Genomic DNA, 27,060 nt, shown 5'->3' with positions numbered 1-27,060 from the left:
GCCACGTAGAACGGTACACCAAGCAGTCCAGTCCCCTTCACTTCACGGCTGGCTGTTATCCACCATCTCTTGCGACGAGAGGCTTTTCTCGTAGCGCAGCAACAGAGATGGCTGGACACGTCCGACAGTCCCTCTGCAGCTGTGTACCAGGGAAGTGGGCCGTCTTCTGTGGTTGGTGTCGTAGACAGGGTCTGTCTCCTCTCAGAGCCACTCTTCAGCAGGTAGCGGATTTCCTCGTGTTTCTTCGCGCGAGAGAAGCTCCTCTCAGTACCCACGAGTTAAGGGATATAGAGCCGCCCTGGCTCTCGTCCTAAAACTGAGGGGACTGGACATCTCGAATTCGTTCGAGATATCCTTGCTAATGAGGAGCTTCGAAAGGTCTTGCCCACCCAGGAACTCAGGTCCCCTGCGTGGGATGTGACTCTCGTACTTAGGAGTTTGACTCGAAGACCCTTCGAGCCACTCCGAGAGTCGTCAGACAGGGATCTGACCCTCAAGACCCTCTTCTTGCTGGCCCTGGCATCGGCGAAGAGAGTAGGGGAACTACATGGCCTTTCTTATGATGTTAAACATACCAGAGGCTGGGGATCTGTGACGCTCGATTTCGTCCCGAACTTCGTAGCTAAGACTCAGAATCCATCGATCCCTGACGACAGGTTCGAGTCTTTCACGATCCCCTCCCCTCCTGGACTTCACCGATAATGATGCGGATGAGATGCTGCTTTGTCCTGTGAGGGCGCTACGGCGCTATCTGAAGAGAAGTCGACATCTCAGGCCTGAGTGTCGACGCCTCTTCGTTAGCACTGGGGTTACCAAGAAAGAAGTCTCCAAGAACACGCTTTCTTTCTGGCTGCGTGAGGTGATCAGGAGAGCGTACGAAGCTGATGGTTAGCGACGACATCCGTACGCTCCGTCCGAGAGCCCACGAAGTCAGAGTATCGGACCCTCCTTAGCGTTCCGTAAGAACTTCTCCGTGGCGCAGGTCCTGAGGCAGGTGTCCTGGGCCAACCAGAAACCACCTTCACGTCCTTCTACCTTCGGGATATTTGCCCACAAGTCCTTGGATACTTTTTCCTTGGACCTGTGGTGGCTGCTCAACACGTGTGTAAGCTTACCCAGCACCCGAGCAGGCAGAACAGCATCGATTCCTGGTATGACTGGGAGAATGAATGCGTGAATGAGAGAGTGACTGGCTTCTCTTCACCATCTTTTTTCTACCTCTACCTGTGGGCAGAGGGATAACGGTCGTTACCGTTCTGGAAGGGAGTCAGATAATGCAGGTAGCTATTCAACAGAGCCCCATCCTACCTCTTTAACTAGAGATAGGAGTAAATCATACCACCCTTTCTCCAACAAGGGGGATAAAGTGGATGCCGACATGAGACAAACCCATTACTTACATTTGCTCATGTATAGGAAAAAGTTCTTACAATGCTGGTACAAAAGAGATACGCTTGCCTCTCTCTTAGTACTCGGCCCAGAGGTCTGACCATTGATCCTGCGGTGCACACCCCGATCAATCGGACAGAGGCTTGGATCCCTCCCTCGCTCTTACGACCAGGAGGCATTCCAGGGATGGACGAACACCAGTCTGTTCATCAAAAAGACTCAGATTCCTCCCACCAAGAAGTTGGTCTTCCTATTGTTAAAGACCGAGGGTTTGTATTACGTATCGGAACAAATGACAATTTGTCAAGAATTGCATTTTTCCTAACTATACAAACCTTGAGGTCCTTTACATATAGTCCCTCCTCATGCCACCCCTCACTCTGCGTATTTTGCATGGGCCAAAAGCAAAAAGCAAAAGTGATTTGTTTACCTCCCAGTCGCGCGGCGCGCGACGATCGGACAAGCAGTTAACTACCGTTCTCTCCCTTGTTCGAAGCTTACGACCGTTCCGCAGCTGCCGCTAGCTACTTCCTATTGTTAAAGGACCTCAGGTTTGTATAGTTAGGAAAAAATGCAATTTTCGACAAATTGTCATTTTAGGGTAAAACACCACGGCCGGCCAAGCAGGCCACCTACAATCAACTCTTGCCACCCTCCGAAAAAGTACATTACCTATAACGCGTCCTGACACCGAGATGGCCATCAGTCCGCGACTTGTTGTTGGTGAGAAACGAGCTATAGACCTTTAATCTCCTTTCGAAGTAAGTATTTTCTCCAAAGTTAGAAATTAAGGCCAAATTTTAAGATTTTAAACAAAGGTACTGAAAAGGGTGGCCACGGCATGGAAATCTCACAAAAACGCTTAGAAATTTTTACTTACAACTAAAAATGTTTCGAAGATTGACGCCATCTCGATGTTTACTGAGTCGCTTTGTCAACAAAACTTTCCATTTCCTGTGATAAATCCGCCCACACCACTTGTACCCCACAGAGCTGGGCACTTTTCATCACAACAATCGAAACACGGTTTCTTCCTCACCAAGCAAACAGTAGGAGTAAAACAACTGTTTTGGTAGAGATGACGAGATGCGTGTCTTAGCTAATTTTTAAATAAATAGTAAAACATCAATATTTTACATATTTATGATGATTAATTTGAAAATATTCGTTCTATTGAAAAAGAATTAAACTCGACTCTGACTCAAATTTAAGTAATTTATTTTTCTGAATTAGAACGTTCTTTTAAGTTCTGTATTATGACGTTACATCTTGACTTTCGTACCTATTGTAAATAATTGCTATACTCAACTGTCTTGCAGAACAGTTACCAGTTATTCATGCAGATTGTTATCAGCTATTCATGTAATTGTTATAATCGTAATGTGCATATATATCTTTATTATTTACTTTTTGGGATATATGAAGATGTTTTACTGCCGGATTACTGCGTATTGTTACGCATGTGACGCAATCGTTTTCCAGGTCCCTGGACCTCTGTCTGTTTTCGCACCATAAGAAATTATGGGGCCGAATTTGCAATGACCAGAAAGTCGTTAAAGAGAAAAGTTAGCATTGCGGGGCATATGTTTTGACTGAGAAAAATACAAATTTATTCAATAGCTAGCTTGTAAAAAATATTTGGTTATAAAAAGAAACTTGATTGACAACTAAGCAGCATGTCTACTATGGTTTTCAGAGACAGTTGCAAAGCACGTTTTGGGCAATACCTATTTCTGTAACGAACACTCGTATCAGAACGAGATTTTGCTATAGTGCATTACACCCACCCGTGCCGTAATTTATAAGGTATCGTGAATCACTAATCGTAAAGAATAATGACACTAGTCCGTGTACCAAGAGACAAAAACTCCATTATGCAGAAATGGATATGAACACACGTAGCTCCACCTAACTTCCATCGCCACTCCACCTAAAACAACCCCCCCCCCCCCCCCCCCTTCCATCGCACCCCTTTCCTCCTCTGTTCCTGTGCCTTCCTTTCTCTCTCTCTCTCTCTCTCTCTCTCTCTCTCTTCTCTCTCTCTCTCTCTCTCTCTCTCTGTTGACCCCTCCAAACTGGGTATAAGACTATACACAAAACGTTGAAATTGGTGAAATTAGGCTATGTATTGGAAGTATATATACATAATATTAAAGCAATTTTATCATTATTGCATTACTATGACAACTAGAATTCCTTGGAAACAGTTTATAATAATGAAACGGCGTATGTGTAAGCCTCCACTAATGTGGCAACGATGATTTTGCCATTCTTAGCATGCAAACATTAAAGGTTACATTTATTTCTGGCATACGATTATTAAAGAAATTCAAAATACTAATATAGACTGAAATCAATGAAAAGTGCTAGCAAAAACAAAAAGCAAAAAAAAAAAAAAAGTATATAATTCTGTCCGAGTTCTGTTATCCGTATCGTTCCTCTATGCACTTATCCGTACTCGTTCCTCTATGGTTTTCGGCAGCCAGATGTACGAAAACGTTAGAAACATTTGATTGTATCTACTTTAGAAATATCTGTATTTTTTCGGGTAATTTGGTTGCAAAGAAGGGATAATATACATGATTAAATTAAAAGTTTTAAATAACAAAGTAAAATATAAACTAAATAACGAGTAACGTAAACAATTTAGGGAATAAAACTTTGCAGTTTCGTCGTCTGTCGTCGTCTGCTGTTCGTAACTGTGTTTGTGGCACGCGCGCTTAGAAGCCAGGAACAACAACGGGTTTAAAGTGCAATGTGGAGTGAACTGAGACCAAAATGTGTATAATAACAATCAAATAAGCACTGTGGAGTTTCAGTTGCTATGGCAGTAAAGATAAAAACCACCGATTACAAGGTAAGAATGAATTCAGTTCAAACCTTAACCCCGGGAATGACAAGTTTCATACTTTCACTAATATAGGCAACAAAATGTTGTTTTATTGTGCTGATTACAACTGCAATCTTGAGTAAGATCAATAAACGTTACATATATACGCTAACATTGTTCAAATGAGTGCTGGGAAGGCTGGGGAAAGATGGTGGCCGTCACTGATCAGAACCTTCCATGCAAAACGTAGCCGCCATATTGGATTTCAAAACTGCCTTGAAAACATATTTTACGAAGAGCTCACATGCTTATTTTAGTTCGTATGGGGCTTTCATATATCACATTATGTTGACGAAACTTCAGTCTTTTAAATGGTATGCTTAGAGTTGCAATTGTATTCTTGTTTCACCAATTAAATATCGAGTGAATAAGACCCGTCCACCTAGATGAGGGTTGGCCTTCCGTGATGTTTTACCCTAGTTGGCCAAGAGTATCATCTGCTAGATAATTTACGGACGAATGCAAACAAGATGGTGCTTGTATGTTTTGGCGCAATTTTTGAAAACTTGGAGTAATAGAATATCGAAAAGCTTATAAAAACTGTAAGGGGGACCATGGGAGCGCCTACAGTTTAGTTGGCCAAGAGTATCTTCTGCTAGATGGGGGAAACACCGCAGTCGATCCATCGTCATCGCGTGGCTCAGCCTTATTCACTCAATATTTAATTGGTGAAACAAGAATACAATAATATCTTTAAGCATACCATTCAAAAGATTAAAGTTTCGTCAACATAATGTGATATATGAAAGTGCCATATGAACTAGAATAAGCATGTGAGCTCTTCGTAAAATATGTTTTCAAGGCAGTTTGTTCCTACACGATATACAAACCCTCAGTCCTTCACATATGGAATTACTTACGGCGTAGCTGGAATAACGGCCGTTAAATCTTGAACAAGGTGGTTAAGCATTAACTACCGTGTGGCAGGCTTTAGTCAAACTAGCCTTTTTGGCCACTGAGGCGTTGGCTGCACAGTTGCCACAGTTCTCTAAATACGCCACGACAGTGATGAAAAAATGTCTGATATTTTTTATACTAACTAAATATATGGTAATTACTCTGTTTCATAATAAAACTTCATATGTTGAAGAATGACTAAGTTTTTGATGGGGAAATGAATGTTACTAATAATGTTTTCCTGAAATTTGACATCACCTCTGTGCTGGGTTAGTTCTCCGTTGCCATCTCAGCCCGAAAAGGTCATTCCATGTCACGTACCCACCATGTAAACACCTCCCATTCTTGCTGCCCCTGCATGCATAGTCAGACTAAGGAAATAATTTATAATGTTAATCGGTACTTTTGAGATGAAAAGGCCTACAGCGGACACAGCCAAAGCCACCAAAGTAAGCAAAAGGACAGTTAAAAGGATTTGCTCCAAAGCAAATCAAGAATGGTGGTCAGAGGCTGAACGCAAGAAAGAGAGAAAGGTGGGGCAGAAGTACCTACCTTGGGAGAAGCGGCAACGGTGTGGAAAATCCAGGGTAAACAAGACCAACGTCTAATCGGCCAAAAAGGCTGAGTTTGACTATAGCCTGCCCGGATGTAAACACTCCACTTTGCTTTCAGCCGTCTTCCGATGAAGACGTGTGTTTGTGAGCTCTGGCTGACTGGTTGTTGATCTTTTTTCCTGGTGGGATCCTTTTGGTTTATCTTTGTTTTTAAATAAATTTGTATATACGGTGTTTGATATTAATCAATTAATATACTAACCCACTTTTTGTGATAGCCTTTATAGCCGCCTCTCTACTTGTGTTAAGAGTTGGCGGCAAAGGTATGCCAACATATTATTTACATTCTTTCGCCTTTTAACACTGGTCCAAACCTGCATGAGGACGAGATATGTATTTAATGTGAGGACGAAACATGTATTCATCTGAAAATTATGCTTACGCTTGGGAATTACCAAGGGGAACTTCAAAGGTTTGTCCTAGTTTGTTTTATGGTAATTTTTCTTCTCCTTCATCCTTTCACTTACTATTGGAAGAAGGTAGAAGAATGGGCGTGTGGTGTTGATGTTTGGAGGATCTCCTCTCACTTCAGAGGGCGGTGCCCTTGGATGCGTGAGAAGTATCCTTTAACAGTGGTGATTGTGTTTACAGCAGTATTGGTTGGATAGCTCTTTGTATTGGTTATCCTAACCTTGGAATTGTACCTGTGACTTGTAGCATGTTGTGATACCGATCCTCGAGTGTGTGTACTGATCCCCTACTGATAATCATATTCATTTACCACTACTACCCTGGAGTTATGTCACTGGACGAAGCTGTCGTGCTGCCCTGTGATGTTTATCTACGCCTGATGGTAGATGTCTGGCAGAATTTGGAGGAATCGAAGAGGAAGAGAGCTCGTCAAGTGTCGTCATCTTCCTCTTCGAGATCATCATATTTTCATGCCTCCACCCCTTCGACTTTTAAGGCTTTGCCGCAGAAGAGGAGGTGGTCCCCCCCTAAGTAGTCTCGTCACAGGACTTCTAAGGGTCTGTCTTGCTCCGGTGAGACAGGTGGGTCTTCTGCTGGTCCTCCCGTTCCTCCGGGAACAGGGCCCGTCTCCTTCCTCAGGGAAAAAGAAGACGAGGACCATGAAGATACCAGCCACCACTGGTACCCCCTCTCCCGGCTCCAGAGGTTCCACCTCCGGACCAGGAACCGTCTCGGCCGCTCGCTTGCGAGCGTCACTGAGTGTGCGGTCACCTACGGTGATCACCGTGCAGCCAAGGTCCAGACTGCCTCAACGAGGACTTGGAAGAGTTGGAGGACGGTAACGGCTGTCTCCTGTCAGGTGCACGCTCAGCCCCACCCAGATGATGGTCGCATTCGTGCGACCGACCAGTCTCGGTGGTGGCAGACGCTTCACCTGCCAGGTAAGAGTTTCGTAACCCTCCTCGAGGAAGCGTTCTCTCCACTGCTGCTCCCGCAGGTCCCTCTGGACAAGTGCAGTTGGGCCGCGTTGCTACCGCAACTGCCCCAACTACCGCCTCATCCCCTTCGACTTTCCAAGGCCCCCCCAGCCGAGGGAGAAGAAGGTGCCCCCCCCCCCCGCCCCCCCCCCCCCCAGAAGTCTCGCACAGAGATTTATAAGGGTCTGTCTCACTCCGGTGAGACAGGTGGGTCTTCCGCTGGTCCTCCCGTTCCTCTGGGAACGGGGCCCGTCTCTCCTTCCCCAGGGAAGAAGGCGGGGACCATAGAGGTACCGGCTATGTCGGTACCTCTGCTCCTGGTTCCAGAGGTTCCACCTCCAGACCGGGAACCGTCTTGGCTGCTCGCTTGCGAGCGTCACTAGTGTACTGGGTGACCATGCAGCCAAGGTCCAGACTGCTGAGTACGCTCACTGTGTCAGGACCCAGGCACGGAGCGGAAGGATGGTAGGAGTTGCTCAGGTGACTCTCGCCAGACTGGCGATCGCGCAGTACCCAGGGTTGATGTGACGTTCCCGCCAGACCGTTCATGTAGCGAGGCTGTGAAGAGGTCCCCCCCCCCTTGGTCACTGGGTCCAGCCTCACCTGGACCTGTTCCAACCTCACCTGGACCTGGTTCAGCCTTGCCTGGGCGCGTCGAGAGGACGGTGCTCGCTCTCACTGCGTTAGTGGACACTACCAGTCACCCGTCTGTCGCTCCCACCGGGACCGGACGGGTTGCACAACTGGTAGCAGCTCCCCTGACGCACGAGACTGACGCTACCGTCCTCGTTCCAGCACTACTCCGTAAGGAGACCGCTGGTCCAGACCTGTAGCTCGATTGCCACCATGGGTCGGTGATCGCCTGCAGTCCTCCCAGCCTACCGGTTCTGCTGGTAGGCAGGGTAGGAGCGCTCATAGCAGCTCCCCTGACGCACGAGACCGACACTTCGTCCTTTGTCCAGCGCTTCCCCGCGAGGAGACCGCTGGTCCAGACCTGCAGCTCGATCACCACCGTGGGTTGGTGATCGCCTGCAGTCCTCCCAGCCTACTGATTCCGCTGGTAGGCAGGATAGGAGCGCTCGTAGCAGCTCCCTTGACGCTCCGTCCTTTGTCCAGCGCTTCTTCGCAAGGAGACCGCTGCTCCAGACATACAGCTCTATCGCCACCGTGGGTTGGCGATCGCCTGCAGTCCTCCCAGCCTACTGGTTCTGTTAGTGGGCAGGGTAGGTAGGAACATCAGGTCTCTCTCACCTGTCCCTTCAACCTCCTCAGGCTACACTAGGAGGAATGAGGCGAACAGGAGTGACCGTGATGAATGCACTTCTTACGGTCCGGCCACGAGCCCGGTTCGGTTTTGGGACCAAACAGATCATATGTTCAAATGGTTGGAGGAGATTGTGGGGGCTGGCGAGGACGATGACGCTTCCTAGACTCACGTAATGACCATCACCGCTGTTCACGTGACGGTCCCGCTGGACCACGCACGCAGAGACGGGTGTGGGCTCCCCCTTTGGTCCTCTTGAGAGGTTTCGACCTCGACGAGGACTGGGACGCGTCGGAAGATGGTATCAGCTCTCTCCTGTCAGGCACGCTCAGCCCCACCCAGGCGACGGTCACGGTGGCGGCAGACGTTTTGCCTACAGTATGAGTTTCGTAACCCTCCTCGGGAAACTGTGTTCTCCAGACAGTAACGTTTTCCTAGACTCGGAGCGGCCATCACCGCAGGTTGACGGATGCCTGTAACTCGCTTCTCCGACTGCTAGTTCTGCTGGCGAGGCGAACGAGAGCGTCCGATCTTCTTCCCCCATCCCCTCTCTTCCTATGGCTGCGACGGGAAGGGGAGGGATCCTGCAGAGCGTTCTCCGTAGGATTCCGCGTCGGGGACTGCGTTCCTAAAGAGACCTTCGGGTCCTACCGGACGGAAGTCCCCGTCGTTGAGGAAGGATCTTGACCAATCCTCGATTTGCATGGGAATCAGGAGGACCACAACCCGATGATCATCTGACAAAAATTTGGGGGGGGGGGGGTGGGATCGCCAAGCGCTTAAAATTCTTCGGAGTTTCTAGCACTCTTCGAGTGTTTTGGTCTTCTACGATCTGCAAACACTTGGGCAAAACCACGGTCCAGAGTGGGCGAGACGAGAATCCCAGATAATTGTTACTACGATAATTGGGAATCTCGCCAAATGCTCGAATTCCTGGAATTTCTAGCGTTTGAAGGAAGTACAGTGGACCCCCCGTATTCGCGGACTGACACATTCGCGGATTTCTCTCGGGGGAACGTTTTCCCTGCATTATTCGCGGAAAATTCGCGCTAGGTTCTCGGTATTTTTCTATGAGAAATATCCACAAATTCCTGGTTTTTGTTATCAATTTCATCCTAAAATGCACTTTCATACAATCAACTTACCTGTCAGATATATACATAGCTAAGACTCCGTCGTCCCCGACAAAAATTCAAATTTCGCGCCACTCGCTACAGGTAGGTCAGGTGATCTACCGGCCTGCCCTGGGCTGGCAGGACTAGGAACCATCCCCGTTTTCTATCATATTTTCTCTGTCGCCCGGGTGGTATCAACATTGTTTGCTATTACCTCCTGACTTAGATTCATATTTCATCCATTGATCATCGTTTCTTTCTCTGGCTTTTTGGTGACGTATCTGGATCGTGTTTTGGTTCATTCGCTACTGTGGACTGTTTTTGGAATTGCTTTTTTGGATTTTCTCAGATGTCCTGATTCAAATGTGAGTGTGAGAATGTGTGTGGAATGTAGGCTGCAGGGTGAGGATACCGAAAGCTTCGGTTGATCCTCACACTGTATGCCGTAAATGTAGGGGGTTTCAGTGTTCTGCTAATAATACTTGTAAGGAATGCGAGGGATTAAATGCAGAAGAGTGGAAGACTTTGACTTCTTATTTGAAGAAGTTAGAGAGGGATAGGGTTAGACGTCTGAAAGGTGTGAGTTCAAGGCCTATTTGAGCCTTTTACTGATATTCTAATCCTACTGATTTAGATTCTCCCTATGTATCTCATTCTCAAAGTGTACTTTCGGAATCGGCCTCGGAACGCCAATCTGAAAGCTACGATTAGAGACATGAAGTCCAAGATGGCGGACTTGCAAGGTAAGGCTAGTGAAAGTGAGCATTACAGTGAAGTGAGTTCTCCCAGTGTTGTGGAGGGGGCGTTTGATCGTCCCTGCGACGCTCCCAGGCCTAGACCTCTTCCAAGCTCCCATGCCCAGAGGAGAAGGAAAGTCGAAAGCCTTAAGGAGGTCGTGGGGAATCCCCAACGGTCAGACGTCCCTTCAGCTAGCTCTGCTTCGTGGCAGGCTGCTCAAGGGCGCTATAGGAAAAGCGTCCTTCGTGAGTGTTTCTCGTCCTCTCCCTCTCCCTCACCTAAACGAGGGTGGAAGGAGTCGACTTGTCGAGACCTCTGAAGCGTCATATGAAAGAACCCCGAAATAGATTCGAGCCCAGAGCGTTTCTCAGATGAACGCTCCCTCTTCTATTAAGAAGGCGAAGGTGGCGGTCAGCGTCCACCTGACGAGTACGCAGAAGTACCCTTTCCTACTTCTCCCCCGAGTGATGACGAAAGGCGTCATGCAGTGGACGTGGGAGAAGCGTCAAGGAGAATAATTATGGCAGTTCAAGAGCAACTGTCCTCTCTAGTGGGAGTTTTAGCGCCTCGTGAGGAAGGACGTGGCGCTTCCAATCAAGAAGTCTCGTCCTCTCTCTTCTGCTAAACGAGAAGCGTCATGCAGACGTGAAACTTCTAAACATCTTACAGAAGCTTCGGGTTCGAGAGCGAGGAACGGTTGCTTACGAAAGGTTTCGTAACGCCAGAGAGAGTAAGACGTCTTTTAGACATGAAGCGTCATTGAAAACTGTTGGTAGACGTGACGCTCCGACCAATATTTTGAACTCCAAGTAGGACGCCTTTGGAGAGCGGAGCGTCTTCCAGGCGCGAGGCGTCATCAAGACGTCAGCAGCCAAGTAAGCGAGAGACGTCAGCCAGGACGCTTGGCGAACGGGAAGCGTCATCCAAGCGGGAAGCGTCTTCTAATTATCAAGAGAAGCCTGAGCTTGTGGCGCCTTCCAAGGCTATTAAAGCGGGAAAGAGGAAAGATTATCATTCCCTTAGCCCCTCTCCTATTAGGAGTTTGTCTCCTCCAGAAGAGGAACGCACGGAAAGGGAGCGGAGACTCATTTAGATCCCGAGTTGGAAGAAAACTCGGATGAATGAATATCAGGGAAGAGAAGGACTGTCGAACTATAAGGTTTTGACTGCCTTGCTTCTTGAGGAGTATGGAGACGAGTTGACTCCTGCCGCTCCTCCTTCTCCGCGCTCTCTCTTTTCGAGTGCTAAGACGAAGAAGCCTTCGTCTTTTCTCAAAATGAAGCCCACCATTTCTATGAAGAGGGCCTTACAATCCATAGACTCATGGATGAAGTCTAAGAAAGACTTAGTGAGAACAGTCTTCTGCATGCCTCCAGCGAGATTAGCTGGTAAAAGAGGCATTTGGTATCAGACGGGAGAGAATATGGGTATTGCTCTCCCGTCTACGTCGGAAGCAGACTTTTCGACCTTAGTTGACGCTTCACGTCGACAAGGTCTCAATTCGGCACGAATTACGTGGGGAATTTCTGAACTGGACCATCTCCTCAAGGGACTCTTTCATGTATTGGAAGTTTTCAACTTCTTAGATTGGTCCCTTGGGGTGATGTCCAAGAAAGCCCATGATTCGGAAGGAATCGAACCTGAAGCCCTGTTATGCATATTGTCTTGTATAGACAAAGCGGTACAGGATGGCTCTTTTGAAATCTCCTCATTGTTTGGAGCAGGTCTTCTAAAGAAGAGGACTGTATATGGGGCCTTCTTAACCAAGCAGTCTCACACGCTCAGGGCAGCGCTACTGTATTCGCCTTTGTCTGACTTTTTGTTCCCTTCTCAGTTAGTGAAGGACATTGCTCATTCTTTAACTGAGAAGGCGACTCAGGATCTTCTGACGCAGTCAGCAAGGAAGAAGAAGCCTGCTTCTGCATCTGACAAGAAAGGACCTAGTACATCAGTTCAGCCCTTTCGAGGTGGTCCGACCTCCAGACCTCCCGCAAGAAGGAAGGCTCCGGAGAAGAGAGGTAGGTCTGCCTTTCGTCCCTTTAAAAAGGGAAAATGAAGCTTCTCTCCTCCAAGCACCAGTAGGTGCCAGGCTCCTGGGATTTGTGGAGGCCTGGACACTGATAAACGCAGACGCGTCTTCATTGGCTATCATAAGGAAGGGATATCGTATCCCTTTCCTGAACACTCCTCCCCTAACGTAATACCAAGGGTGAACTATCAGCCAAGTACAAGGATCCTGTGCTGAGGGATACTCTTCGATCGATGGTAGAACAAATGTGGGACAAGAGAGCGATAGAACTAGTACTGGATCAAAACTCCCCGGGGTTTTACAATCGCCTTTTTCTGGTTGCGAAAGCCTCGGGAGGCTGGAGACCAGTACTGGACGTCAGCTCTCTGAACAAATTTGTTCAGAAGGAGAAGTTCTCCATGGAGACTTCTGCTTCAGTCCTAGCGTCATTACGACAAGGAGATTGGATGGTGTCTCTAGATCTCCAGGACGCCTACTTTCACGTTCCGATCCACCCTTCATCGAAGAAGTACCTCCGTTTCATGACGGGGGGAAGGAGCTTTCAGTTCAGAGCCTTGTGTTTCGGCCTGTCCACAGCTCCTCAGGTCTTCACAAGCCTGATGAAGAATGTGGCGAGGTTTCTTCACCTCAAAGGAGTAAATATCTCTCTGTATCTGGACGACTGGCTCATCAGGGCCAGATCAGAGAGACAGTGCTTGGAGGACCTAAAGTTAACTCTAGATTTGATCAAAGCGTTGGGATTGCTCGTGAACCTCGGAGTAAGTCTCAGCTGACCCCCAGACAGGACCTAGTCTATCTGGGGATTCGGATGGATTCTCGGGGTTTTCGAGTATTTTCCTTCGCAAGAGAGAATCGCAAAAGGTTTGCGGATAGTCCTCTCTCTTCTTAGGGAAGGAACATACGTCGGCGAGGGAATGGTTGAGCCTTCTAGGGACCCTTTCCTCGCTCGAACAGTTCTTCCCACTAGGAAGACTGCATTTACGTCCGCTTCAATTCTTCCTCAAGAAGTCTTGGAGCTGGAAACCGGACAGCTTTCGGACGTATTTCCCATTCCAGTGGAGATAAGATCGCACCTGGAATGGTGGTTGCCCCCTCTGGAAGAGAACAAAGGGATCTCTCTAAAAACACAGAACCCAGACCTAGTGTGTACTCCGACGCGTCGGAGAAAGGTTGGGGAGCGCATTAGGCTCAGAAGAGGTGTCAGGCACCTGGGACCAGCGCAGGTGACTTGGCACATAACTGCAAAGAGCTCTTCGCCGTGCATCTGGCTTTGAAGAGTCTAGAACCTCTGGTGTCAAACAAAGTAGTGGCAGTAAACGTGGACAACACCACCGCACTTGCCTACATTCGAAAACATGAGGGACTCACTCCTCGTTTCCTTTACGAACTGACGAGAGACCTATTGCTTTGGACGTTTCACAGGAACATCTCCCTTCTGACAAGGTTCGTACAGGGAGTAAAGAATGTGAGGGCGGACAGACTCAGCAGGAGGAACCAGGTCCTTCATACAGAGTGGACCCTAACACGAGGAAGTGTGTCTAGATCTCTGGTCGCTGTGGGGGACCACCTCATGTGGATCTCTTCGCCACATTCATTTCCAAAAGGCTGCCAGTTCTTTTGCTCGCGTGGAAGATCCAAGAGCACTTATGGTAGACGCCTTCCTGTTTAAATTGGTCTCGAGTAGACGTATATGCTTTTCCCCCATTCAAAATCCTGGGATTAGTAATGAAAAAGTTTGTGGCGTCAAAGGAGACGAGGATGACGTTAATAGCCCCCTTTTGGCCGACCCAAGATTGGTTCACGAGGTGGTAGAGTGGATCGTAGACTTTCCAAGATCCCTACCAAGAAGGACGGATCTTCTCAGACAACCACACTTCAAGAGGTACCATCAAAACCTCCCCGCTCTCGCTCTGACTGCCTTTCGACTATCGAAAGACTTGTCAGAGCGGAGGCTTTTCTCGCGAAGTGGCAAGCGCGATCGCGAGAGCACGCAGAACCTCCACTACGAAAGTATACCAATCGAAGTGGGAGGTTTTTAGAAGGTGGTGTAGATCCAAGAAGTTGTCCTCCTCCACTACCTCTATAGCGGAAATTGCTGATTTCCTGCTATTCCTGAGAGAAAAATCTCATCTAGCTGTATCCACAATAAAGGGATACAGAAGTATGCTCTCTGCTGTCTTCAGGAATAGAGGATTAGATCTGGCAGATAATAAAGGTCTCCACGATCTCATAAGGTCATTTGACTTCAAAGTCGAAGGAACCGGTACCTCCGAACTGGAACCTAGACGTAGTCCTCAAGTTTCTTTCATCTGAAAGATTCGAACCTCCTCATCTGGCCATCGTTTAGAGACATCACCGAAAATGCCTATTCCTATTATCTTTAGCTACGGCAAAGAGAATTAGTGAATTACATGCTCTGCAGGATAAAGTAGGATTCAAGGGAGACTCAGCTATTTGCTCGTTTAAGACCCTGTTTTTAGCTAAAAACGAGAATCCCACGAATCCCTGGCCTAAGTCATTCGAAGTCAAAGGCATATCGAGTCTCGTAGGCAGAGAAGCAGAGAGGTCTCTATGCCCTGTAAGGCGCTCTGAAGTTCTACCTTCAGAGAAAGCATCAGATGGGAGGCTCTAGACAAGGTCTTTGGTGCGCGGTAAAAGACCCCACAAGACTGATGTCCAAGAATGCGCTGGCATTCTTTGTGAGAAACGTCATTACAGACGCTCACTTAAGGGTCTAGGTCCCTGACGAACAGTTACAACTGTTGAGAGTTAAAGCTCATGAAGTGAGAGCTGTAGCGACGTCTCTCTCGTTTCATAAGAATATGTCGCTTAAAACACATCATAGATACGACATTTTGGAGATGCAACTCAGTATTTGCATCTCATTACTTGAAAGACGTTCGTGTGACATATGAGAAGTGTTTTTCTCTAGGTCCTTTCGTATCGGCGGATACGATTCTGTGTACGGGAGCAGGCACCAATCCTTTAAATGTATATACTTTTCTTCTTTTTGGATATGGTCTGGAGTCTCTTCGAACAATGGAGGACTTGGTTTAGCACGGGCGGCCGTCTATGTTGTTCAGTAAGAGAATCTTGTCATATCTAATTAGATGAGTATAATTTTTTTTTTTTTTTTGAAATTATGTATGTGTGCGTAGTGGTTTTGAGTTACGGTTGTTGTGACGAGTTCGGGTTATAAACTCGGAACAATCCTTAGTTCTAACAATATGGTTAGGATCAGGTGGTCGGGATTGGTTGTGTGTGCTCCTTCATAAGGTGTATTGTCATATAAGTGGATCAGCACCCATTGACAAAGTCCTTTTAGGCTCTGCCGAGTAAGCGGATAAGACCCATCGCAGACCCACAAGAACTCTTGGCCATAGATCATATATCTCGCTAAAGTTTCTTGAGGTGATGCAGACTACTGGGCAAACACCCACGAAGTCTACCACCTATCAGGTAGGAACCAAGGTTTTATTTATACCTACAACATATGTTGTTTACCTGTCTATTCCATATAGTAGCTGTCTCTTACCCTCCACCGAAGGGTGCCAATCAGCTATGTATATATCTGACAGGTAAGTTGATTGTATGAAAATGATATTGTTATGATACAATAAAGTTTCATACATACTTACCTGGCAGATATATACAATTAAAGGCCCACCCAGCCTCCCTGCAGGAGACAGGTGGAAGAGAGAAAATATGATAGAAAACGGGGATGGTTCCTAGTCCTGCCGCCCAGGGTGGCAGGCCCGGTAGATCACCTGACCTACCTGTAGCGAGTTGGCGCGAAATTTGAATTTCTGTCGGGGACGACGGAGTCTTAGCTATGTATATATCTGCCAGGTAAGTATGTATGAAACTTTATTGTATCATAACAATATCATTTTTGTGATAAAACTATTAAAAAAAACCAAGATTGAAAATTTTTAGTGGTTTTTCTTAAGTTTTATCTAAAAAAATAGGCTGTTTTTAGCATTTTTATAGGGGTTCCAAATATTTGCGGATTCTAACTATTCGCGGGGGGGGGGTCTGGTATGCATCCCGTGTGAATACGGGGGGACCACAGTACTGCTGCTGAAGGAAGAATATCTCGGGAGGGGCTCAGCCTGGATGGACCTGACAGTCCATCGCCTCAGGGAAAATTTCAACTTCGATCTCTTCATTAGAGAATGAAGGAGGTCGGCTTCCAGTCCTTATTCTTGTTCCTCGAATGGAAGTGAATTTAGGCTGGAGGTCTATGTACAGGAACCTACAAACCCTCGCTACATGCTTCTGTTATCAGTTGAATTGTCCAAGGTGTAGGCACATACTGTAGTTAACTCTACGGGTTGTGACCGAGATGAATAGTATCTTCTTAATTGAACTACAGCCCGGGACTGCCCTGCAAGCCTCCAAAGAGTTACCAGTTTCGATTTTGAGTGGTATTGTTACAACAACGACACCACAGCGTTTGCATTCACCGAAATCCATTTAGGTTAAAATGCAAATGCTCGAGCGTATTTTCTTGTGCTCAATGGTTCTAGCCGAACGCATTCCTTCTTGGAATGGATTACCTGGCAACTCAGGATGACGAGTGAGCAAGAGCTAGCAGTGTACGGGCTGCCTGCCTGCCAGACCTGCCTGCCGCAGCCCAGTACCAGCTGGCTCTCCGAGATAGTTCATTCGGCTTCTGTCTCTCGTCCTCTGGGATGATTGACTACCGAATCGAATCTCTGCCCGGCAATCACAGACTTAGGTCTCTGGTTGGCTGGAATTCTCGCATACGTGCATGACCATCTCTACTGCAAAGCCTTTTGCCATTGCGAGAATTTTCAGACAGGGATATCTCACTAGACTCGTTATCATCTTTCTGTTTACCTCACGGTAACAGAAGTCTGTAGCCTAGTCTTCCTCTTCATCGCACCTGCCGCTGTGATGACGCAGAATTTTTTTCTCAGACATCTGAGTTTGTCTTCTAAATAAATCTCCTAATTCGTAGGTGTGCAATTATTCTTTGTTCACCCTGAATTGTAGATGATAACGGAAGACCTCGCCTGTTCCCCGCCCTGCCAGCTCTACTTCCAAGTATAGGAATGTCCTCCCTAATCCAGCCCATGAGAAGCGCAAGACAGAAGATCTCATAGTAGTTGAATCTCAACTAAGGAGAAACAATACTATGTGCCAGTTAAAGACTAAGGTGATTTAGGTGAATGCAGACCTAGTCTTCACAGCTGAATCAAGAGAAGTTAACTCTCAAGCTTCTGAACGTAGAAAAAGTCCTGTCGATGACACCAATCAGTGAAGACGGCTTTAATCCCTGCTGTTTTACCGAGGGCTGAAAACGCTAAACTGCTACCTCATTGCTGTTCGGTGAGAAGTCGGAGTTGCAATGAAAGTGTAGCACTTTTCAGTAGTGAAAACACAGGGATTGTACTGCCTGAAGAACCCATCAGGATGTGTTTGCTTACCCAGCTCCTTCAAGAGGACAAGTTGCATCTCGTCCATGGTGTGCAGTTGTAGAGGTAAGAAGGATGCGAGAGTGACTGGCTCCCTCCCCCTTCCACACCTCGTCCTTCCACTTCTCTTCCTTCGGGTTGAGGATAGGACTCGAACTCACACTGGCTGGTTGGACGATTGATGCGGTAAGCTTATACATAAGCATCCTTTGTATGTTCCTTATCAGAATCATAGAAGCAATCCCGCTCCTTCCTCTAGCAAGGGGAGGAAGGAGACTGACAATAATGCAAACCCTTCCCAGAACTTTGCATTAATGTCTCCGATGCCAAATATTCTTCACGGCCCTTTTTCGGATGAGTCACGATTCCTCACTCTTTTTGAGAAGGCCCAGAAGTCTGGCTCTTGATCATGCAGCTCCTATACTCCGATCAAGTTGTCAGAGGCAGGGCACTCCTCCTCGCTCTTACGACCAGGAGGAGTAGCCTAGGTGTGTAGAACTCGAGTCAGTTCTAGAGGGGCACTCAGATTCCTCTCACCAATCAGTGAGTCTTCCTTATGTAAAGGACCGAGGGTTTGTATATTGTGTAGGAACAAATCACAGTTTTTGGAAGTAAATTGTATTTTTCCTAACTATACAAACCTGAGGTCCTTTACATATATGCCCACCTCATGCCACCCCTCAATCTGTACCTGGGCCGAAAGGCAAAGTTGAGTGTTTACATCCGGGCAGGCTAGCCTGCCACACGGTAGTTATTGCCTAACCACCTTGTTCAAGATTTAACGGCCGTAATTCCAGCTACGCCGTAAGTAATTCCTTATGTAAAGGACCTCAGGTTTGTATAGTCAGGAAAAATACAATTTACTTCCAAAAATTGTGATATTAAAGGCTATAAAATATACCTTTATGGTGGGAAAGGCAAGCGATACCTTTGTAATATACATGGATTCTTACAGTGCTTTAGAAGCGCTAAAACAATACACAATTTCTCATCCCGTAATTGAAGAAATACGGGAGTTGATAGATATAATAGTAAAACAGAAATCTATAAATATAAAACTGTTGGGTCCCTTCCCATGTGGGCATAAAGGGTAATGAAGAGGTGGATAAAGAAGCCAAAAAGGCAGTAAAAAAGCAGTCTATCAAAAAAATACAAATACCAATAAATGAATACTGTCAATCAAAATGGGGAAAAGAATGGCTAGAATTAAATCATAAATTAAAGCATATTAAATCATCTGTAAAACCTTAGAATAGACAACAATGTCAAAGAAGGGAAGATGTCATATTAACAAGATTAAGAATAGGACATAAATACTTAACACACAAATACTTGATGTTGCAAGGCAAGGAAAGACAGCCCCTTAGTGTGACCATTGTCGTACTCTGGTCACAGTCTGTCATCTGCTAACTGAATGCCATAAATTCGAAAGAAAACGAAGATCCAACAACATACAGTGGTACCTCAGGATACGAAATTAATCCGTTCCGAGGCAGCCTTTGTAACCTGAGCTTTTCGTATCTTGAACCGCATTTTACATGTAAATTGCTTAATTCGTTCCAAGCCCTACAAAAACACCCCAGCAAATTTTATAATAAAGCTAAATTGACCAATAAACAATGAAATACAACAATTTGGACCATTAATACCTAACATAACCTTTATTGTAGTATGTACCTGTAAATAAAGTGTATTAGTGTACATGGTACAAGAAATACTTTACATACCTGTACATACATATGTAGTAAAATGTGGAACCTAACCTTATCTTTCGAGTGAGGCGATCTCCGAAAGTGGCGACAGAGGAGGAGGACAAACCTACCACACGGTAGTTACTGCCTAACCACCTTGTTCAAGAATTTCAAGGCCGTAATTCCAGCTACGTCAAAAGTAATTCCTTATGTAAAGGACCTCAGATTTGTATGGTTAGGAAGAATGCAATTTACTTTCAAAAATTGTGATTTTATCATAAAAATGTCATTTTTCATCTTTGTTTAGTTGATGAGCTTGTAGCTGCCATACACATTCAGATGAAGCTCCAGTTAGGTTTAAGAGACAGACTAGCCATACTGGCTTCCATCCTCTCTTTTCACAAAACAAAAGTCAGGTTTGCCCAGAATTTTTATAGATAAAGTTTTACTTGATAAACTGCTCTCCAGGCCTCTTGGTTCAATACCTGACAGTATTAAGGTACAAGTGTTGACTTCCATGCTGTGTACTTGACTAGGAAGTTGGCTTTTTCTTAGGGGTGACAGACCATCCCCTCAGACTCTTGCCATTGTCACAGATTGTTCAGGATGTAGCATAGATTTTTAACCTCAGATCCTGATCCTTGCAGAATATTGTCAGTTTTGTTCCATTAAATAATTCCTACCTAAACAGTGACTCTTAGGTATATACTGTACTTTGCATTTTTCCTTGTAATACAAATCTCAAGCCTTATACATATCGTAATCCACCTCTAACTATCCCACTTTGTCCATTTAGGCAAAGGGAAAGTGATTTTTCTTGAATTTGTTATTTTTCTTTGTTATACAAATTATAGCATACATCATAATCCCACTTTAGCCACTTCTATCCCTTGTTACCAAAGGAAAGAAAAGGAGTTACGAGTTGAACACTAAGCTTCAGTGACTGTTTCGATCCTACACTGTGAAATACTAATTTATAAAAGGCTCTTGTTTGACATACAGGCAGTCCGCGGTTATCGGTGGACTCGGTTAATGGCGATCCGGTTCTATGGCACTTGTCTAGCGCCATAAAATTGGTGATTTATGGTACCATAACAGGCCAAGTTTCTGTTATTGGCGCCATAAGATGCTGATAATAGACTTATGGTGCCATAACATACCTAATAGAGGCACCATTAGCCGAATCTCGGTGCCATAAGCGCCATAAATTGCTCAGTTTCGGTTATGGTGGTTTTCGCTATTATCAGCCCTCCGCCGAGACCAAAACCCCCACTGATAACCTGGGACTGCCTGTACTTAGCAAAAATGTGTAATAATAGTAAATTTTAAAAATTGAATGTGTTTATATGACTGAAGGGAGCAGAGACTTCTCTGTATTACTATGTATTTGAGGATGAAGTATGAATGATTTTACTGAGAACAAATATATTATAGTTTTAAGTGTTAAACTGTAATATGATTTCAATATAATAATAATAATATTAATAATAATAATGATAATTGAAGGGTACTTGGAGGTCGTCATCCAGCAACTGACCACCACAACAACGACAGTAACCAACAACCAGAGACTGGAGCTACAGAAGCAAATCAGAGGAAGAAATGGACAAGAAAAGAAAATAAAGAAATGTGGAGATGCTACATCAGAAGCAACCCTACAGAGAGAGGATATAGAAGAAGGTTGGTCAACATCTGGAATTAGAGGAATAACACCCGCCAAACAGAGCAGAGGCTGGCAGACCAAGCGAGGAACTTGAAGAAAAAGAACTGGCTCTCCCCAACAGAAAGAGAGGAATTGGAAAGGGAAATGACACACAGCAACGATGCCACAGAAGACGACAGGGATGATGAGGTGTCAAACAACGACAGACGAAGAAACGCTGATGAAGTAACAGACAGGACGGAATGGGTAGAAAAGATCAGACAATGGATGAAGCCAGATACAGAGAGAACAAAGATCCCCTCCATGAAAGCCTACAGCACCAAGAAATTAAGGGAGAAAACAAGTAAGGCCAATGAAATAATGAGACTAATACACACCACCAATATCACAGAAACAAATAACTTGACATATGCAGGAGCAAGGTTAGTAGCAGAACTGATGGGGATACGAACACCAACACCACCAGCACAACCAACCCAACAGAAACCAAAACAGCTACCGCCTTGGAAATGGCGCCTGGAAAAGCAAGTCAATGTGATGAGATCAGACTTGAGTAAACTGAAAGATAGGCAGAAAAAAGGCTAAGAAGCAAGAAAACAAGGAAGGAACTGAACGAGAAATACAAAGTACAGGAGAGGGGACTAAACAACACAATAGAAGATGTAAAACAGAGGCTTAAGGCCAAAGCACATAAGATCCAACAGTACATGAACAGGAATAAGGGATACCAACAGAACAAACTATTTGGAACCAACCAGAAAAGACTATACAGCCAACTAAGAGGGGAAGACAACCACCAAGAAATTCCTGAAGCTGAACCAAGTAAGAGACTCTGGGAAAACATCTGGAACAATCCGGTATCACACAACAAACATGCAACAAGGCTCCAGGAAGTCAAGGCTGAAGAAACAGGGAGAATAAAACAAAGATTCACTGACATCACAACCGACACAGTCAGACAACAACTGAAGAAAATGCCAAACTGAAAAGCCCCAGGTCCCGATGAAGTCCATGGATACTGGCTCAAAAACTTCAAGGCCCTACACCCAAGAATAGCAGAACAACTCCAGCATTGTATCACAAATCACCATGCGCCCAAATGGATGACCACAGGAAGAACATCCTCAGTCCAGAAAGACAAGAGTAAGGGAAATATAGCCAGTAACTACAGGCCTATCACCTGCCTACCAATAATGTGGAAGTTACTAACAGGTATCATCAGCGAAAGGTTATACAACTACCTAGAGGATACAAACACCATCCCCCATCAACAGAAAGGCAAGGCTGCAGAAGGAAGTGTAGGGGCACAAAAGACCAGCTCCTGATAGACTAAATGGTAATTAAGAACAGTAAGAGAAGGAAAACCAACCTAAGCATGGCATGGATAGACTATAAGAAAGCCTTCGACATGGTACGACACACGTGTCTAATAGAATGCCTGAAAATATATGGGGCAGAGGAAAACACCATGAGCTTCCTCAAAAATACAATGCGCAACTGGAATACAATACTTACAAGCTCTGGAATAAGACTAGCAGAGGTTAATATCGGGAGAGGGATCTTCCAGGGCGACTCAGTGTCCCCACTACTCTTCGTAGTAGCCATGATTCCCATGACAAAAGTACTGCAGAAGATGGATGCTGGGTACCAACTCAAGAAAAGAGGCAACAGAATTAACCATCTGATGTTCATGGACGACATCAAGCTGTATGGTAAGAGCATCAAGGAAATAGATACCCTAATCCAGACTGTAGGATTGTATCTGGGGACATCAGGATGGAGTTTGGAATAGAAAAATGTGCCTTAGTCAACATACAAAAGGGCAAAGTAACAAGGACTGATGGGATAAAGCTATCAGATGGGAACAACATCAAACACATTGATGAGTCGGGATACAAATACCTGGGAATAATGGAAGGAGGGGATATAAAACATCAAGAGATGAAGGACACAATCAGGAAAGAACATAGCAGAGACTCAAGGTGATACTCAAGTCAAAACTTAACTGCCGGAAAATATGATAAAAGCCATAAACACAGGGCAATGGGGCAGTGCCAGTAATCAGATACACCGCAGGAATAGTGGAATGGATGAAGGCAGAACTTCTCAGCATAGACCAGAAAACGAGGAAACATATGACAGTACACAAAGCACTACACCCAAGAGCAAATACAGACAGACTATACATAACACGAAAGGAAGGAGGGAGGGGACTACTAAGCATAGAGGACTGCGTCAACATCGAGAACAGAGCACTGGGGCACTATATGAAGACCAGTGAAGATGAGTGGCTCAAGAGTGCATGGGAAGAAGAACTGATAAAAGTAGACGAAGACCCAGAAATATACAGAGACAAGAGAAAGACAAGCAGAACAGAGGAATGGCATAACAAACCAATGCACGGACAATACATGAGACAGACTAAAGAACTAGCCAGCGATGACACGTGGCAATGGCTACTGAGGGGAGAGCTCAAGAAGGAAACTGAAGGAATGATAACAGCGGCACAAGATCAGGCCCTAAGAACGAGATATGTCCAAAGAACGATAGATGGAAATAACATCTCTCCCATATGTAGGAAGTGCAATACGAAAATGAAACCATAAACCACATAGCAAACGAATGTCAGGCACTTGCGCAGAACCAGTACAAAAAGAGGCATGATTCAGTAGCAAAAGAAACCAGCTACCTTGCAGTAATAAGTGGTACGAACACCAACTGAAGGAGTGATAGAAAAAGATCAGGCAAAGATCCTCTGGGACTATGGTATCAGAACAGATAGGTTGATACGTGCAAATAGACCAGATGTGATGTTGATTCACAAAATCAAGAAGAAAGTATCACTCATTGATGTCATAATACCATGGGACACCAGAGTTGAAGAGAAAGAGAGGGAAAAAATTGATAAGTATGAAGACCTGAAAATAGAAATAAGAAGGATATGGGATATGCCAGTGCAAATTGTACCCATAATCATAGGAACACTAGGCACGATTCCAAGATCCCTGAAACGGAATCTGGGAAAACTAGAGGCTGAAGTAGCTCCAGGACTCATGCAGAAGAGTGTGATCCTAGAAACAGCGCACGTAGTAAGAAAAGTGATGGACTCCTAAGGAGGCAGGATGCAACCCAGAACCCCACACTATAAATACCACCCAGTCGAATTGGAAGACTGTGATAGAGCAAGAAAAAAAAAATAATAATAAAAATAATAATATTAATAATGATGTTTTTATTTCACCTTGGTAAACTTGTCATATTCATATGTACAATACTGCAAAAGTAACTCTTCCTATCTGTAATCTGTAAATTGGTTGATCATTTTATGAATAATGTTTATCATTGCAGATTTGAGTCATGTATTTGATGTTGATATATTAAGATTTTTATTAAAACATGTCTGACCACCTGTCATCTCTTTAATTATTGTTGCTAGTTTAAGCCCTCTGTTCTAAGGTGGTATATTTCTTTTCAGATTGCTCATCACAAGCAGACTGATATATTTTGCAAATTTACGGGAAAAATATTACATTTACTTGTAGAGAATATGGTAAGACCACTTGTCATCTCTTATCATGTATATTGGTTGGTCCTCTTGAAGTACTTAAATTATTGTTGCTAGTTTAGCCCTCTGTTCTAATGTGGTATATTTCTTTTCAGATTGGTCATCACAAGCAAACTGATATATTTTGCAAATTTTCTGGAAAAAGATTACATTTGCTAGTAGAGAAAATGGTAAGAACTATTTTTTTTATATAATTAGTTTTAGTAAATTATTGAGTCTTGTTATATAATTAGTTTTAGTAAATTATTGAGCATTTTATTTTTATTTTTTGCAATAAGTAGTAAGGCCATACATACTATAATTTTAATCTGTAAGATTTAAGGAACTAAGGGAAATTAATGCACTTCAGTAGTACTATTTTTTCACAAAATTTAGACTACTATATAATAGAATATCTATATAAGAGTTTATATATTTGAACAAATTTATTCATTTAAATATATTTTTAGATTTTTTATATTAAATTAATTTTAGATTTAATTCTACCTTTTATCTAAATTTATTTTGGTGTCAATAACCGAGATGTTGTGACACCAGTTTTTAACAGACGTAATTAATCAATTGTTCATAGTTAAGTCTGTATAGGCAGTCCCTGGTTATTGGCAGGGTTCCATTTCGACAGCTTGATGATGAGCTAAAATCACGGATAACCAAAAATCAGCAATTTATGGCACTTATGGGGCCAATAACCGGTTAATGATGCCCCTGTTAGGCATGTATCAGTGCCATAACTCTATTATCAGCACTGATAACTGGAAATTGGTGCATTCTGGTGCCGAAAGTAGCCGATTTTATATAAGTATCCTACCCAGTAATTCTTTAGCTGAGATGTTTATACTCGATTGCAGTTTGAATTTTCCAGATTTGCAGTATAGATTCTTTTGTTTCTACAAGTGACTAGCCATGCCCTTTTCCGTGACAGGGAAGAGGAACAACTACAATAATAGCTCAATTTGTTTGCCACTGATACCGTCAACACGGTGTTCTTCTAAGCAGCTTGGTTTTTTAAATTTTGTTTGTCTTCTCAGGTTTGGTGAAGGATTTGTTATAGTAGCCTTTCAGCATTGTTTTGGCAGTTTTTTGTTTGTTTAAATTGTTGTTATATTGTTATATTGTGAACATGTTATCTAGTTAGGCATGTCTGACATTAACTCTTTTAGTTTCTGGTATTGCAGTAAAGGCTGCAATACCCGGATGACAAAGTTTTCATATGATTCTCACACCCTGTGCTCGGTGTGAACGTGTGATGAATGTAAGGATTGAAGTGACCAGAAATGGAGGACTTTAGATTCTCACTTGAATAAATTAGAAAGAAATTGTAAGAGGAAGGTGTCTGCTAAAGCCAGCTCGAAAACAGTAGCTAGTCAGGTTAAAGCGTCTCAATCTAGTAGCGTGGATGTTCCTGTTATTTCTCGATATTATTCTTGTTTCTCCTACCCCAATTTGTTCTCCTAGACCGCCTACTCCTTCTCCTGCTCCCCACACTTCGAACCCGATCGTTTCGCCTGCCTAGAGAGTAAATTTGATAAAAAATTGAATTTAGTAGTGAGTACAGTGGCCCAGTTGGGCTCATCATTGCAAGTGTTATTAGCTAAATTTAAGAAAAGTGAATTGCCAGTGGAGGAGGTGGCTATTCGTCCTGCTGATTCTCCTAGGCAAAGGTCACAGCCAGACTCCCATGAACCTGGGAGGAGGAAAACCGGAGGCCCAAGGGAGGTCAGTGGGGTCTGCCCATGGACCAACCTGTTTTATCCTAGGTTGCGTCGAGTGACTGCTGTTGGAAAGGTGTCTCGGAAGTGTCTTGTCTTTTGTTGAGTTCGGAAAACTCTTCTCCGAATAAGAGGTGCCAATGGCATTTTCCTGATGATTCTCGCCCAATGAAGAGGCAGACTTCATTCAGGAATCAATAGAGTTCCTCGTTGGAAGAGTGGATTTCGCGCTCGGCTACGAATCCGGTGGTCCGAAGTTCGATTCTCGGCTCAGCCAATGTGGAACCAGAGGAATTTATTTCTGGTGATAGAAATTCATTTCTCGATCTAATGTGGTTCGGATCCCTCAATAAGCTGTAGGTCCCGTTGCTAGGTAACCAATTGGTTCCTAGCTACGTAAATAATATCTAATCCTTCGGGCCAGCCCTAGGAGAGCTGTTAATCAGCTCTGTGGTCTGGTAAAACTAAGATATACTTAACTTTTTTTTCAGGGATCAATCTTCACCGCTGCCCATCAAAAGGTTGAGGGGCCTCCCTTCAATCCTCAGTCTCCATGCAGCAAGTGGGATAGCCCTGAGCATTTCTCTTCACCTGATCGGCAGAGAGGACACCCAAGTCGTTCTTCTTTGTCTCTTTGTCGGATTTCATCGAGTGCTAAGCGCTCTAC

General features: G+C 44.7%; 1 long non-coding RNA gene across 2 annotated transcripts in view; it reads left to right on the top strand.

Annotated features, from left to right (window-relative positions):
• The window catches only part of LOC135206280 (uncharacterized), a 96,175-nt gene that overhangs the window by 6,739 nt on the left and 62,376 nt on the right, over positions 1-27,060 (top strand). For both annotated transcript variants that reach the window (XR_010312725.1, XR_010312722.1), the window contains exons 2-3: positions 24,595-24,669; positions 24,780-24,854. This is a non-coding gene — a long non-coding RNA (uncharacterized LOC135206280). The remainder of the gene's footprint in view (positions 1-24,594; positions 24,670-24,779; positions 24,855-27,060) is intronic.

The sequence above is a fragment of the Macrobrachium nipponense genome, chromosome 11 (genome assembly GCF_015104395.2).
Source record: "Macrobrachium nipponense isolate FS-2020 chromosome 11, ASM1510439v2, whole genome shotgun sequence".
Classification (NCBI taxonomy): domain Eukaryota; kingdom Metazoa; phylum Arthropoda; class Malacostraca; order Decapoda; family Palaemonidae; genus Macrobrachium; species Macrobrachium nipponense.
Note: the sequence above shows the minus strand (reverse complement) of the source record. Positions and strands in the feature narration are given on the sequence as shown.